General features: G+C 45.9%; 1 long non-coding RNA gene across 2 annotated transcripts in view; it reads left to right on the forward strand.

Moving 5' to 3' along the window:
• Positions 1–5,866: 5,866 nt before the first annotated feature.
• LOC116815147 (uncharacterized) overlaps positions 5,867–11,380 on the forward strand; it is a 28,562-nt gene continuing 23,048 nt past the window's right edge. Inside the window, exons 1-2 of one of the 2 annotated variants that reach the window (XR_012655140.1) lie at positions 5,867–7,361; positions 8,337–8,487. This is a non-coding gene — a long non-coding RNA (uncharacterized LOC116815147). The remainder of the gene's footprint in view (positions 7,362–8,336; positions 8,488–11,380) is intronic. The other variant, XR_004371417.2, reaches the window with a different exon arrangement.

Below are 11,380 nucleotides of genomic sequence, written 5' to 3' on the forward strand. Positions count from 1 at the left end.
CCTCTACAGGGAGGGTCCCGGCGGAGTTGCAATTGTTAGCCATGGGGCTCGTTCTCCTGGAGCTAGTCAATTACTCCAAGGAGCACAGAGAACCAAGACTTAGTTTTATTACGAACCTTTATTATATTATCGACTGAGCGTTGCCCTCCCCGACTAATGGCCAGAGGTACACCCGAGACAATCGTTTAATATTTAATACTATTATTTACGTCATATCAGACCACACTGACACAACATATTTTCCAGGGGTTTGCAGACATGGGGTACATAGGTCTATTTGCCTGTTGATACACTCTAAACATTCCACGTTGTTCTCCTTGACCGAAGTACTTAGCAATGTTTGGTATTGGTTATGAAAGCAGGTCACTATTTCACAAGAACAGCAAAGCTTTAATCATTTTATCTATCAGGGGCATCTTTGTGGATACAAGCTTACCAAAGCTTCAGCTCAGAACAAGCATGTTCATACTATGTTCAGTTTCCTTTCTATACAGATCCGGAGTCTTTGATCTGGAGTTCCCAGAAGCAGGTAATTAGAACACAATGGGCCACTTTCCTCAAGGCATGTCTTCAAAGAGTTGGCTTTGGAGGAGAAGAATTGGCATTCCTCTCACCTCAGGGTATTTTCTAAGGAAATCCCCTTCACGGATATTGTTCCAAAAAGACCTTTGAATTGCCGCATACCTCCAGAGATTGCATAAATCTTGTCATTCTGCTCAAGAAATTCCATGCAATCTCAATACACCACTATTTGCATTTGTAATACAGTGAACTCCAAAGGAGTAAACCCTAAATCACTAAGGTTTAACTGAATTCAATAAAGTTTATCGTAATTCCATAAGGTTTGTTCAGGATATTACAGGATACTGTCAGCCTGTCACCCAGGCTTTCTGGACACTGACGGAATGATTAGAAAGATAAGAGCTAGTTACATCTAGCTTGTCAAAGTAGTGACAGCTCCATGGCTACTCTATAATTGCCTCTGGCCCTTGAGTGTGTAAACACCAAGGAGGGACTGGAATTATTTAGTGAATATAAGAACAAAAGAATGGCCATACTGGGTCAGACCAATGGTTTTTCTAGCCCCAGCATCCTGTGTCCTGATTGTGTCTGGTGTCAGGTGCTTCAGAGGGAAGGAACAGAAGAGGGCAATTTGAAGTGATCTATTTCCTGACATCCCGTCCCAGCTTCTGGCAGTTCATAGAATCATAGAATATCAGGTTTGGAAGGGACCTCAGGAGGTCATCTAGTCCCACCACTTGCTCAAAGCAGGACCAATCCCCAACTAAATCATCCCAGCCAGGGCTTTGTTAAGCCTGACCTTAAGAGCCTCTAAGGAAGGAGATTCCACCACCTTCCTAGGTAACCCATTCCAGTGCTTCACCACTCTTCTCGTGAAATAGTGTTTCCTAATATACAACCTAAACCTCCCTTGCTGCATCTTGAGACCATTACTCCTTGTTCTGTCATCAGGTACGACTGAGAACAGTCTAGAGCCATCCTCTTTGGAGCCCCCCCCTTCGTAGTTGAAAGCAGCTATCAAATCCCCTCATTCTATCTCTTCTGCAAGACTACCACAATCCCGTTCCCCTCAGCCTCTCCTCATAAATCATGTGCTTCCAGCTCCCGTATTTTTTGTTGCCCTCAACGCTGGACTTTTTCCAATTTTTCCACATCCTTTTGTAGTGTGGGCCACAAACTGGACACAGTACGCCCCCTGATGGTGCCTCACCCAATGTCGAAATAAGCATCACCAATGTCGAATAGAGGGGAATGATCACGTCCCTTGATCTGCTGGCAATGCTCCTACTTATGCAGCCCAAAATGCCGTTAGCTTTCTTGGCAACAAGGGCACACTGTTGTTTCATATCCAGCTTCTCGTCCACCATAACCCCTAGGTCCTTTTCCGCAGAACAGTTGGAGGTTTAGGGACACTCAGAGCATGGGGTTGCATCCCTGACCATCTTAGCTAGTAGCCACTGATGGACCCCTCCTCCATGAACTTATCTAATGCTTATTTTACTGCACTGAAGGGAATATCGACAGAAAGACTGGAATTAAATCAGTCCAGTGTGGTTTGTATACATTTGCCCATCACCATGGTGTCTGAGAACGTAAAGAACTGTGCTGGAGAAGTCTGTCTCTAACAGTCCTGATCCAACACCCATTAAAGCCATTGGGAGATTTCTACGGGCTTCAAAGGTTTTTAGATCCAGCCATAAGGGAGATAGGAAAAGCCCCTTAACATGGAGCTTTAAAAACGACTCTAGATTGAGTAAAACCCCAGAAATGGATTGTAATGAACAGTGCTGCACTGGCAGAGGGGGTGGGAGAGACAGACCTAACCTAGGTGATGAGTACCAGATAGGATAAATCCTAGGTAGGCTTTCAGATACCTCAGTCATGGGTGCAGTATGGAACTCTAGACAGATCTAATCTCTCTGTCTATCCAACAGGGGATGACAAACAGATTAGATAAACCAGAAATCATAGACTATAAAGCCTCGAGGGACCACTGTGATCATTTACTCCAGAGGTTCTCAAACTGAGAGGGGCGTGAAATGTATTTGGGGGTGGGGGGCATGAGAAGCGGCCACCCAGCGCTATCCTGCTGCCCAGCTCTGAAGGCAGAGTGGTATTCATATCAGTACAGGCACTTGTGTGGCAGTGGGAATAAATTACTACAGATACAAAGAAGTGGGGGCACGATCAAGTAAGTTTGAGAACCACTGATCTAGTCTGACCTCCTGTATGACATAGACCATAGGACTTCTCTGAATTAATTCCTGTTTAAACTAAAGCAGCATCTTGAAAAAAATATCCAATCTTGATTTAAAAATGGCCAGTGATGGAGAATCCACCATCTCTTTTGGGAGGTTGTTCCAATGGTTTATTATCCTCTCTATTCAAATTTGTGCTCTTTAACCTTCTCTATGTTAACCTAACTTGATTGAGCTCCTTGGGTCTAACACTGTAAAGCAGGTTTTCTCATCCATTAATCATTCTACTGGCTCGTCCCTCTAAACCAGTGGCTCTCAACCCTTCCAGACTACTGTCCCCCTTTCAGGAGTCTGACTTGTCTTGTATACCCGCAAGTTTCATTTCACTTAAAAATGACTGCCTACAAAACCAGACATAAAAATACAAAAGTGTCACAGTCACACTAGTACTGAAAAATTGCTGACTTTCTCCTTTTTACCATATGTCATGGAGTCCCTGGGCGATGCTCTGGAACTGCTCCCCACAAAGCCAGTCAGCACCTTGGGGAGCCTCCTCTCCCTTGGAGCAGACTTTTTCAGGGCAAGAAGCTCACACGTCTTCACCTCCTGGGTCTCTCCTTGGAGCATTCACCATCCTCTGGCCCTCTGTGCACTTCTCACCACGAGCCCGCCCCAGTGGGGTCCTGGGGAAGCCACAGGGTCCTGCACCCCCACTTTGCAGTCAGACATGACTCTCAGCCAGCCAGTAAAACAGAGGTTTATTCGATGACAGGAACACGGTCTAAAACAGAGCTTATAGGTACCGTGAACCAAACCCCTTGGCCGGGTCCGTTCTGGGGGGCAGTGAGCCAGACCCCCACATCTGCACTTCACTCCTCGTCCCCAGCCAGCTCCAGAGTGACACTCCCTCCAGCCCCTTCTCCTCTGCTCAGTTCCTTTCCCAGGCCAGGAGGTCACCTGAACTCTTTGTCTCCCACACCTTTAGCATCCTCTTGCAGAGGGGGAAGGGCCTGGCCATTAGTTGCTAGGTGACAGAGGGTCGGCCAGGAACTGAGGCCCCCCCACAGTATTCAGAGAAAACATTAAGAACATTCCCAGTTCATCACACCATATAACTATAAAATAAATCAATTGAAACGCAAATATCATACTTACATTTCAGTGTATAGTACATAGAGCAGTATAAACAAGTGACTGTATGAAATTTTAGTTTGTACTGACTTCGCCTGTTGCAAACTAGGCAAATATCTGGATGAGTTGATGCACCCCATGGAAGATCACCAAGTACCCCCAGAGGTACATGCATCCCTGGTTGAGAACCACTGCTCTTAACCATCTCCAATTTATCAACATCCTGCTTGAAGTGTGGATACCAGAACTGGACACAGGGAGTCCAGCAATGGTCTCACCAGTGCAAAACACAGAGGTAGAATAACCTCTTACTCCTACTCAGTATTTCCCAAGGATTGCATTAGCCCTTCTGGCCACCTCGTTGCAGTTGTGTTCCATTGATTATCCACCAGGAGTCCCCAAGTCATTTTCAGAGTCACTGTTCCCCAGGATGGAGACACCCCGTTATATTCTCAGATACTATAGTGATGGCTGTGATATACAAAACTAGATATATCATCTCTATCTACCTCTAGCGCCTTTGATTCTGAGGTAATGGATTTCCCTGTGGACTTTTTTATTCGCATCATTATAACATCATCTCCTAGATTTAAAGCTTTGGGTTCCTATCCTGTCTTACACAACCCAGCACCACCATAGCCTCATAAACTCACCCTCTCAATGCCTATGACTGTGGTGATATTCTTAGATGAACTCAGTGAAATTACCTTATAAAATAATAATCCAGCTCTGAGGTATTTGTTTTTTAAATTCTATACAACGTGGTCAATTTACAATGTTCCAGGGTGTGTCTGTCTTGTGTAACAAACACCACAGGGCAAAGACAAATTAACATGATGGTAATCCTCCATCCCCTGAAGAGATACCGCTGTGCTTTGAAAAATAGTGTGGGCTGGTGTGGAGAAGCTGTCCTTAAGTAACATGAACATATATTTAGCTAAGATGTCATAAGAGAAAGTACTGAAATACCCCTGCACGATCGCACACACACGCATACACACACACCCCTTCACTATGCTCTTATGAGCCTGTAGAATATGTTGTGGTGTAGCATTTAACCTGTTTGCAAGCATCTAAGAAGGAAGACAACATGGCTGAAAGCCTGAGGAGACTTGGGTTCCCAGACCTGCCTCTGCTACTAACCAGCTGTGAGAGCTTGGGCTAGTGTGTGTACCTCAGTTTCTCCAACTATATCATGGTGAGATCAGCAATTACTCTGCCTTAGGAAGGGCCTTAAGATCTATGGCTGAAAAGAGCTAAGTAGTATGATGCTGTGAAAAATAGAGCTGGGGGTAGGGTTGCCAAGCCTCCAGGATTGTCCTGGAGTCTCCAGGAATTAATGATTAATCTTTAATTAGAGATTATGTCACGTGATGGAACCTCCAGGAATACGCTTGACCAAAATTGGCCACCCTAGCTGAAGGGGGCCATTAATGGGGCAGTGATTGTGAGCAGGCCTGATGCCTTTACCTTGACTCAATGTGAATAATCATTCAGGCTACAATTTGTCACAGCAGTCATGGATTCCGTGACTTTACCGAACCTCCGGGACTTCTTTGGCTTCAGCTGTCAGTGGCTGAAGCCGGGACTGGAGGCGGGACTGTGTGCCCCTGCCCTGCTGCTGGGGCTGGAACCAGGACTGGGCACCCCTGCCCTGTGGCTTGTGGTGGGGGCTGGATCTGGGGTCATGTGCACCTGTTCCAAAGCCAGGGCTGCAACGGGGACCATGTTTCCCCCTCGTGGCTTCCCAGGGTCATGCGGCCAGGGCTGTGCGCCTGTGGCTGGGCTTGGCGCCAGGACTGTGTGCCTCTGCCCCGCAGCCAGCCCCAGAGTGCGGGCTGTGTGCCCCCCATGGGACTTCAGCTGTCATTCCTCCCCCCTCACTTAGCCCTCCCGCCCTCCCCCCGTTTGTTTTTAGTAAAGTCACAGACAGGTCACGGGCTCCCTTGAATTTTTGTTTATTGTCTGTGACCTGTCCACAACTTTTACTAAAAATAACCGTGACAAAATCTCAGCCTGATTAATCACAGCTGGGAGCCATTGTGTCTTGGGCATTACACTCTGCGCTCTCATTGAGTCTCCTTAACACTGGCTCTTGCGAATAACCTGGGATCTAGGGGCAAACTCACTGACTAACTTCCGCCCTTTGCCATCTATTCTCTTCAGCTTCTTCCACGGCATCCGTCCCCTTGGTATCTGAACACCTGCCCTTTGGGTTGTATTTTGCAAGGAAAAGAGCTAGGCACTTTTGCTTTCATGAAAGCCAAGTTTAGCCCTGACCCAGCCAAGTCCCCAAAGCAGTCAGCCCCGAATCTGCTTCACAAAATCCAAGCTCTATCAATCACCTTCCTGCATTATTTCTGCTCCTCTTTGCCCGAATTCCTGCTTCGCTCCTGGATCCCTTGTGTTTGTATTATGACCCTGCCTGCACTATTGGTTCCAGTTTTTGAAAATTTCCATGAGATCCCTTCCGAGTCTCCAGCTGTGCAACCACAAAGCCGTTACCCCTTCGCTGTGATCTTCCAGCTTGATGCAATCTTTGCTGCCCTTTGTTCCATTCTTGCCTGGACTGTAATCTTCCTGTGGTCTGGCGATGGGGATTGCCCAGGGAATTCTAGCTTGCGGGGAGAGGGGACACCTGTGGCTGTAACAGCGTCACCTCTGTCCTTTAAAGGGCTCGATTTGCAAGAGGAGGGGCATGCTGGCATGTAGAATATGCTCAGTGCAAAGTGCAATAAGGACACATCCATGCAGACCCTCAGAGCATCCTCTGCCGTGATGTCCGAGCCAGGTCTTGGCCTGTGGGCGATTAGACATGTCCAACAGATTCAGGGTTTTATAAAAGGGGGGGAAATAATAAAATCTAAACCAAGCACCAGACCCCAGAGGCTCCATTAGGAATGTCCCCATTGCTACTGATTTTACCCAGAAGGCACTTGTGTTCTTCAGTGAAGGGCAACAGTCAAACAGCTTCAGATAAGCCAAGTGGTGGGTGTTCTGGAGACATGTCAAAGTACAGAAACAGCCAGCACTAGACAGAATACAGAGTTGCTGTATAGAATCGCTCCACTATGCACTTGTACCTATTAGGGAGAGGCAGCAGGGTGTAGTGGTTAGAGCTGGGGTGGGCCTGGATTCTATTCCTGACTGCTAGTGACCTTGGGTAAATTGCTGCATGCCTCAATTTGCCCATCTATAAAACGGTGGATGAGAACCCCACAGCGTTGAGATCACCAAATGGACTTAGACATGAGCTATATTAATGCTGCAAAGGAATATTATGAGATTTGCATGTAAACACCACTTAGCTCAGTGGGAAATGTGTTGCATGAGCTGTGGCGTGCAAGCGGGAAGTTAAGTGTGCAAAAGAGCACGTGCAGAGAACTGCCACTTGCACTGATGCTGCAGATGCAATTCTGAACATAATTCTTCTTTTTTCTGTGCAGTTTTGCAGACCGGACCCCTCAACTGACCATTTTCCTGCACACCTCAGAAAAGGAGATCTATTTGGTATATCTCATTTTAAATCAGTATTTTCCAAAGCGTGGGGAACAAACTGAAGTTCTTGCCAAGGGTGCAGTATGGAGAGACCTCTATTGTTTTCCAGAGTCAGTTTTAATTTTAGTCAAAACATAATTAGTCTTATGGCTGTGAAAACAACCTTCAAAATGTGACACAAGTTTAACTGATGCAGCAATGTCTGCCTGAGTTTGCAGAGTGCCTGAAACAATAGCTTTCAATGGGTGCTATTAGATGCCAGAGATGCTATTTTAACTCCCATTTTGTTAATTATTTCATTGCTCATCAAAGCAGGTAAGAAAGGAGAGGAAGGATGATATTATGATGATCTACACCAATATTTCCCAAACTAGGGGCATGAAGGAGCACAGAAGATGTATACAAATTGAGAAATTTTGACCTTTTTTCAGAAGGACAAATTTGGTTTTATTTTCCTGAAGGGGGCTCAACTTTTAATAGTTTCAGAAATGCTGACTTAAATTATCGTGTTTCATAAGCTTATAAGTAGAAGTGGACAGGAAATGGTTTTCCCATCATGTCAATTTTTTCAAGGTATCAAAAAAGCTTCCTGTCCTGCATTAGGAAGGAATGTCAAAAATCTCAGAAAATTTCATGTACCAAAAATATGAAAAAGATTTTGTTTGGGGTCAATCAAAATGTTTTGTGTCAATAATTTCAAAACATTTTATTTTGATTGCAACCATTTTTTTCTTGGAGTCTAAATTTATTAAAATAGCTAAACTAAAATTCGCTTTGACTCAACAAACCCAGAATTTCTAGTTCAATAATGTCAAAACAGGATGTTTCTACAATTTTAAAACTTTCTTTCCAAAATTGTTGGAGGTGGGAGATTTGCGAAAACCAATCCCATTTTGTGAAGTTTCACAAATCAGTATTTTGGGGGTGAAAAAACAGTTTGTTGAAAAATTCCCAACCGGCTCTTCTCACAAGTGATCTTTTGAACAGGAACACCTGACTCAGAGGACATAAATCCTGCTGCTGTCTCAGACTCGTATGAACATAAGAAGGGCCATACTGAGTCAGGTCCATCTAAACCAGTATCCTGTATTCCGACAGTGGCCAATGCCAAGTGCTTCAGAGAGAATGAACAGAACAGGTAATCATCAAGTGATCCATCCTCTGTCACCCATTCCCAGCTTCTGGCAAACAGAGGCTAGGGTCACTCAGAGCATGGGGCTGCATCCCTAACTAGGGTGACCAGATGTCCCAATTTTATAGGGATGGTCCTGATTTTGGGGTCTCTTTCTTAAATAGGCTCCTATTACTCCCCACCCCCTGTCCCGATTTTTCACACTTGCTGCCTGGTCACCCTAACCCTGACCATGCTGGCTAATAGCCATTGCTGGACCTATTCTCCATGAATTTATATAGTTCTTTTTTGAACCCACATATACTTTTGGCCTTCACAACATCCTCTGGCAAGAAGTTTCACAGGTTGACTGTGTGTTGTGTGAAGTACTGTACTTCCTTTGGTTTGTTTTAAACCTGCTGGCTATTAATTTCATTGGGTGACCCTGGGGTTCTTGTGTTATGTGACAGAGTAAATAACACTTCCTTAGTCACTTTCTCCACACCAGTCAAGGTTTTATAGACCTCTGTTATATCCCCTCTTCATCGTCTCTTTTCCAAGCTGAAAAGTCCCAGACTTGTGCCTCTCAGTTTACCCTACCAAGGCTGTCTCTTGATCCTGCTGTCTCTCCCCTACCTGTGTCTTACAAGCACCATGATCCACTCATGGACATTCTCCTGCACTGGAAAGCTGAAAGGTCAGTGTAAGGGACTGCGGAAGATTTTGTCACGGTGGTTTAGCTGAGGCTGTTCGCCTTCTCAGGGACAGGCTACTAAAGGGTGTTTTGTGCTAGCAAATACTGTTTGCAGCTGGTTAGAACCGCCCAGCCTGGGAAGCCGGCGTGTTTAGAAAAGCCTGGCCCTTTGCCATTAAAGATAGTTTAGTTGTGGGAAAGCTCCCACATGCCTATGTATGAGTTGTTTTACATGCTATTAGCATAAAGTTATATTTAGTAGGACCTGTCTTGCTGCTTTGGACTCGTTCCCTGCTTTGAACTAGCAACGTGCTGAGTCCCCGTTGCGGGTGTGTTTTCTTTACCTTCATTAAAAGCCATATCACTCACTGTGTGTGTGTGTGTGTCTCGTCCCTGCAGAGCACTTAGGCATGCAACAGTCAGCAACATTGAAGTTAGACAAACTGGAAGCATGCCCATTTCCTGGGAGCTCCATACACTGAGCCCTGATCTACACTGGGCGGGGCTGGGACGGTCGGCGTATCTTGGGTCAACTTACCTGGCTGTGAGGACGGCAGCAAGTCGATTGCTGCCACTCCCCTATTGACTCCACTTCTGCCTCTTGCGAACTGGAGTTCCAGCGTCGATGGGGAGCGCGATCGGGGGATCGATTTTATCGTGTCTACATTAGACATGATAAATCGATCCCCGATAGATCGATCACTGCCAACCAGACCTGCCCTGAGACTCACTAGGGAGCTATATGATGACTGAGCAATAAGTGCCCCCTCTGCGTGGTGTTTCTCAATCTCTGGATCTTCCTCTTGTTTCCTGGCTGGATCTGTCCATTCTCACAATCAGTCTGGCCTGTTTCCATCCCTTCTGCCAACTCTCCCATTATTTACTGAATCTTCTCTGGGAGTGCAGCCTCCTCCCCGGGGATAATATTATTAATTTATTATTGTAATTCCTCTAGGGGCTCTAGTTATAGACCTGGACCCCAATGTGGGAAGCGCTGTACAATTTATAGGTGCCATCCTTCCTAGGGCAACATTCACCAGGGAGGAACTTCACCCCATGCAGAGAGGCCAGAACAACATCTAACCACCACTTGAGTCCCCCATAGACTTCAATTGGACTCAAGTCGTGCCTCACCCTTGGGCAGGCTCCCTGCACAAGGATGAATGTCACCTAGCAGATGGGCCATGGCAGTGCAGACTTTCCCTCAGCCCTTAACTGGAGGGAACACCTCTGGAGTGAAAGGGGTGTGCACCGACCAACCTCCAAGCATCAATTCAGGGCACTGCCACTGTCTCATGAGTTAATGCAATCCATTGCTATTGCTTTATTTTGAAGCCCATCGTTCATGCCTACTCTTTCCTCACCACGTACTAAGGAATTAAATAACTGTTCCCAATAAATCAAGGAGAGAGGAGAGGCCAGGGAAAGGGATCTTTTTCAATGGGTACATGACATTAATGTGGAGAAGGTGGGGGGAAGGGATAGCTCTAGTGGTTTGAGCATTGGCCTGCTAAACCCAGGGTTGTGAGTTCAATCCTTGAGGGGGCCATTTAGGGAACTGGGGTAAAAATCTGTCTGGGGACTGGTCCTGCTTTGAGCAGGGGGTTGGACTGGATGACCTCCTGAGGTCCCTTCTAACCTTGATATTCTATGAGAGATGGTAAGAAGCTATTAGAGAAGGCTCTCATCCCACCAGCTCTGTTGAGATGACAGAAGAGGTCAGAGCTGAGGGAGATAAAGAAAGAGACAACAATGTCAGGCATTCCCAACCCAGACTCTGAAATAAAGCCCTGATTCAGCAAAGCACTTAACCACATTGCTCAAGTCCCACAAAGTCTTATGCATGCACAGCTTAGAACTGAGATGGCACTCCCTTCACTTGTTGCCTAAACAGCATTTCAAGCCAGAATTGAAGGTCAAAAAAGAATCCTCTAGTAGATTTCAGCAGAGAAAAGTTGACCTACAAATAACTTTAATTATTACAGTTGATCAAGCAATTAATTCCTGCTCATTATTATTCCTCTGAAACAGGGACACAAAAGCACAGAAGAATTTCACCCACCTAGATCAGATCATTGGCACATCAAGTCTAGACTCCTGCCATGGCCTTCAGAGCTAGGCCAAAGACCCCTTACTCATCATGCACTGAGAATGAAATTTACCCTGTGTAAAGGGCCAGCACAAAAGCTACGGTGCTGAGGGGTTGCACTGGCTCACTGCATTCAG

This window comes from Chelonoidis abingdonii, chromosome 2 (assembly GCF_003597395.2).
Source record: "Chelonoidis abingdonii isolate Lonesome George chromosome 2, CheloAbing_2.0, whole genome shotgun sequence".
In the NCBI taxonomy this organism is placed as follows: Eukaryota; Metazoa; Chordata; order Testudines; family Testudinidae; genus Chelonoidis; species Chelonoidis abingdonii.